The 5,094-nt window shown below is 41.4% G+C and overlaps 1 pseudogene; it reads right to left on the reverse strand.

Moving 5' to 3' along the window:
* Positions 1 to 256: 256 nt before the first annotated feature.
* Positions 257 to 634, reverse strand: LOC102832680 (annotated as a pseudogene).
* Positions 635 to 5,094: the final 4,460 nt, after the last annotated feature.

A 5,094-nucleotide genomic window follows, 5' to 3' on the forward strand; every position in this document is an offset into this window, starting at 1 on the left:
TTTTCTTGACATGGTCTGTAAATTCAGGTGGGATATATTCAAGGTCATATTTTGGCTCTTGTGGACTTGTTTTAGTTTTCTTCATCTTCAGCCTGAACTTGTATATGATCATTTGATGGTCTGTTCCACAGTCTACCCCTGGCCTTGTCTTGGCTGATGATATGGAACGTTTCCACAGTCTCTTTCCACAGATGTAGTCAATTTGATTTCTATATATTCCACCTGGTGAAGTCCAGTCATCTTTGTTTTTAAGAGTTCAACTTTTTATTGAATATGTTACAAAAGGGATGTAGTCAAAAAGACCATAGCCCATGCCATCATCGAACTCTTCAGATTCTTCTTTCTTTGCTTCCATTTTCTTCTCCTCAGCTGGGGCAGCGGTGGTGGAAGAGGCAGGTCCACCTGCTGGGGCAGCACCAGCTGCTGGGGCAAGTCCACCAACCCCGACATAGCATATGAGGCTCCCAATGTTGACGTTGGATAGGGCCTTTGTGAACAAGCCAAGCCAGAAAGGCTCAACATACACACCGGCCGCCTTAATGAGTGTGTTGATCTTGTCCTCTGTGACTGTCACCTCATCATCATGAAGAATGAGGGCCAAGTAGCTGCAGCCAAGCTCGGAGACAGAAACCATGGTAAGGGAGTGCAGCTACTGGACGTGGTGCTAGTTGCCGGATGAAGTGAGGGCCTCACTCCAATGCAAGCTTAGCTTCCTCAGAAGAACCAAGCACCTTGGAGGCAGCTGAGGAAAGAGCCCAGTCATCTTTTATGTTATTTAAAAAAAGTATTTGCAATGAAGAAGTCATTGGTCTTGGAAAATTGTATCATGTGATCTCCAGCATAATTTATATCATCAAGGCCATAATTCAAATGCATCAATCTTCCATATTCATAGTCCAACTTTCACATGAATATGTGATAATTAAAAACACTATGACTTAGATCAGACACATCTTAGCTCTAAAGTGACATCTTTGCTCTTCAACACTTTAAAAAGGTCTTCTGTAGTAGATTTGCGTAATGCAATATGTCATTTGATTTCTTGACTGCTGCTCCCATGCATGTTGATTGTGGATCCAACCAAAATGAAGTCTTTGACAACTTCAGTCTTTTCCGTTGATCAGGACATTATTTATTAGTCTAGTTGTGAGGAGTTTTGTTTTCTTTACACTGAGGTACAATCCATACTGAAAGTCTTTGATTTTCATCAGTACGTATTTCAAGTCCTCTTTGCTTATAACAAGCAAGGTTGTGGTATCTGCATATTGCAAGTTGTTGATGAGTCTTCTTCTAATCCTGATGTCACTCATATAACTAGTTTTTCAGATTATATTCAGTATACAGATTGAATAAGTATGGTGAGAGGATACAACCGTAGCACCCACCTTTCTTGATTTTAAACCATTCAGTATCCCCTTGTTCTGTTTGAACGACTGCCTCTTGGTCTATCTACAGGTTTCTCATGTGCCCAATTAAGTGTTATTGGGTTCTCATTCTTTGCAATGTTGTCCACAGTTTGTTATGATCTACATAGTCATAACTGTTGGTGCAGGACTGGGCAGTGCTTCATTCTGTTGTGCATAAAGTTTTTATGAGTCAGTACCAACTTGATAGCACCTAATAACAACAATGCTTAGGATATTGATCTTTGTACACTTCATATCATCTTAATATCTAATATCAGATACTGTGCCAGACACATGTCACGCAGTTTCTCATTTAATTCTCACAACAACTCTGTTCTTATTTTGATTCTCTGTGACTAACCACAGTGCCCACCACAACTGGGTCTACATGACGTTAAAGCTTGAGCTCTTAACCATGTTACTGTAGCACAGATGTAGATGGCTCACCAACACTCGGGCACTTCCACAACCACATCCAATCCAGTGCCAGGCCTTAGCATGCCACCCTTTCATCTGTGGTCACTGATAGATCTCAGTCCCTTATAAATGTTTCCTTTGACTAATGGGTCGCCCTCCCATTGCCTCATGCACTTGAATTTCTCTTCCATACTTCCACCCAGGCAAATTTTCTAAAATGCAGATTTGGTCACATCAGTCTCTAAATGGAAATCCTTCAGTCATCATCTTCAAAACTCTTTCAAGATTTGCACTCAGAGTCCTTGTTGAATGGACCTCTGCTTCAGTCTTGAGTCTCCCTGTCTTTGAGAACAAGGATTAGTTTCACTCATCTTTGCAGTGAATGCTTGTTAATTGAATGAATAAAACAATACATGTCATGCTCCTTCCAGGTTAACATTTAATGTTCTCTTTTTTAGATGTCAAAGGAAGCAAGTAATTGAATATTATAAACAAGTGATAAAAATAAAGGAAACTGAAGAAGCTCTGACCAACTCTTTACTCGTTAGAAAGCAGCTGTGCATCAGCCTAAGTGATACCATGTGTAAATTAGGTAACTGCTCGAACTCATTTTTTATCATAAACAAGTGGCATTTTCCTTCATTTCACTTGCATACGTTATTTAAATTCTTTCTTAATTTGTGAAACATTTAACACCTGTTCCACATACTGCCAACTTCTTTTGCTACCTCTTTCCTTTCCCTTGTTGTTGTTAAGTGTCGTCGAGTCAGTTCTGACTCAGAGCAACCCTGTATAGGCTCTCCATGGAGTGGCTGGTGGATTTGAACTGCCATCCTTGCGATTAGCAGTCCAGTGCTTATCCTACAGTGCCAAGACTTTTCAAACTCTTCTCCATCTGATTTCTCATTCTTTTTTGGAAGAGCACTATGCTTGCTTGAGGCTCCTCTCCAGTCAGTATAGATTCCTTCTTCAAATTCTGCTTTCAGACTTTCACTATAGTCTTTATATACTGATAAAAAAAAAAAACTCCCTGAAATTTGAACATATGATTTATGTGTGGCACTGTAGGATAAGCACTGGACTGCAAGGTCAGTGTGAACTGTAGGTTGTCAGTTCAAACTCACTAGCTGCTCCCTGGAAACCCTATTCAGGGTTGCTATGAGTCAGAACTGACTCATAGATGGCACTTGACAACAATAGGGAGACCATTTTGATTCCAGAAAAAGCAAAGGGCTCAAAGAAGGTTGGTACAATGGGGGTTATAACGAGAAGGTTGTAGTGGTTATGTGCCGTGGAGTTGGTTCTGACTCATAGTGACCCTGCACAGGGTTTCCGAGGCTGTAAATCTTTACAGGAGCAGAAAGCCTCATCTTTCTCCTGTGTAACAGCTGGTAGTTTGTAACTGCTGACCTTGAGGTTCACAGCCTGATTCATAACCACTACGCTACCAGAGAGAGGCAGGAGAACCATAGAAGATCAGTCATTGACTCATCTTAACATTATTGATTGAACTCTGCCTTCCCTCCATTACTGAGATTAACTGGTATCCGGTTACTTCTGAGCTGTTTGCTAATGTTAAGTGCTGTCAAGTTGGTTCAGACTCTTAGGGATCCCGTATGTATAGGGTTTCCAAGGAGTGGCTGATGGGTTTGAATTGCTAACTTGGTAGTTCAAACTGACCTGGCAGTCCAGTGCTTATCTTACAGCGCCACACCAGGTGCTAATTGCAAAGTTGAAGCACCATGGTTCTGTTGGATAAACACTGGACTCCTAACCACAGATTGGCTGTTTGAAGCCACCAGCTGCTCCATGGAAAAAAGAGGAAGTTTTTGGCTCCTGTAAAGATTTACAGTCTCAGAAACCCCATACAGGGTCCCTGTGAGTCTGAACTGACTCCACAGCACTTTACAGTAACAACAACAAATTGTAAGGTTGGGAGCAAAGTGACATTGTAGGATAGGGACTGGACTGCGAACCTACAGGTCTGCCTTGGAACCCACCATTCACTCCATGGGATAAAGATGAGGCTTTCTGCTTCCAAAAATATTTACAGCCTGGGAAACCGTATACAGGGTCTCTATGAGTCAGAAGCAACTCAATAGCTGCCTGCCCCTTCCTGGAGAACAGAGTTTGGGTATGCACAGCTGGAGTAGGAGGCTGTTTGCTCTTCTAACATCTGTATAACTAAAGCATGAGGATAAAGAGTTTCCATATGTAGAGTGGGAGTAGGGGCAACGGGCAGAAGGTATGGTTTGAGTTGGCATTTTGGATTGTTTGTGCTCTATCCCACAGTGGACTAAGGAATAACAGGGCTTTAGGGTTTATAAGGAGTCTTGGTGTGGTGCTATGGGTTAATGCACTGGACTGCATGATCTGTTTGAACCACAAATAAGGTGGTTCAAGCTCACCAGCCACTCCTCGGAAGCCCTATACAGGGTTGCTATGAGTCGCAACCAGTTTGACTGCACTTAACAATAGGGTTTATGAATACAAGTATTCTTTCAGGATTGGTTGCAGACGTTTGTAACAGATAGAGTGGGGATCTAGCTATCTATCAGGTGGGCACAAGATGATTACAAGGCATTCCTTTCTAAAAATATCTTGTAAACAGGCCCTTAAGCAAGCATTTTTGGGAAACTGCTGGCATAGGAGATTTTAGATAAGATATTTTCACGAAGACCTCCTCTGGATCATTCTAAAAAGAATGATCTCTAACTTCACCACAATGCAAAGTGCTTCCTTACAACATACTTTTATGTCTGCACAAAGGTTCACACTGTCTTTAAGTGGATTTTGACTCAAAGCAACCCTATAGGATAGAGTTAACTGCTCCTTAGGGTTTCTGAGGCTATAGATCTTTCCAGGGGCAGACAGCCTCATTTTTCTCATACAGAGTGGTTGGTGGATTTGAACCACTGACCTTGAGGTTAGCAGTCCAAAGCTTAGTCCATTCCACCATTATAGTGGCTAAAGAAGCAACTAACTGTTAGATAGAGTTTGGACTCAGCTCTATGCCAGCCATTTACAATAGTCAAATGCCTCACCGTTATTACTGTTTTATCCCTTTCTTGAGAGACATGGCAACTTTATTTACAAATTTATTTGACCAAAATGTTGATATTGTGATAGTTAACTATTGTTTATGGTATGTGGGGAGTATGGTAGCTCTGTAGGATACACACTAGACTGTTAACCTCAAAGTATATAGTTTGAGCCCAGCATCTGCTCCATGGGAGAAAAATGAGACTTTTTGTTCTTATAAAGATTTACA

The sequence above is a fragment of the Chrysochloris asiatica genome, unplaced genomic scaffold (genome assembly GCF_000296735.1).
Source record: "Chrysochloris asiatica unplaced genomic scaffold, ChrAsi1.0 scaffold00160, whole genome shotgun sequence".
NCBI classification, from domain to species: domain Eukaryota; kingdom Metazoa; phylum Chordata; class Mammalia; order Afrosoricida; family Chrysochloridae; genus Chrysochloris; species Chrysochloris asiatica.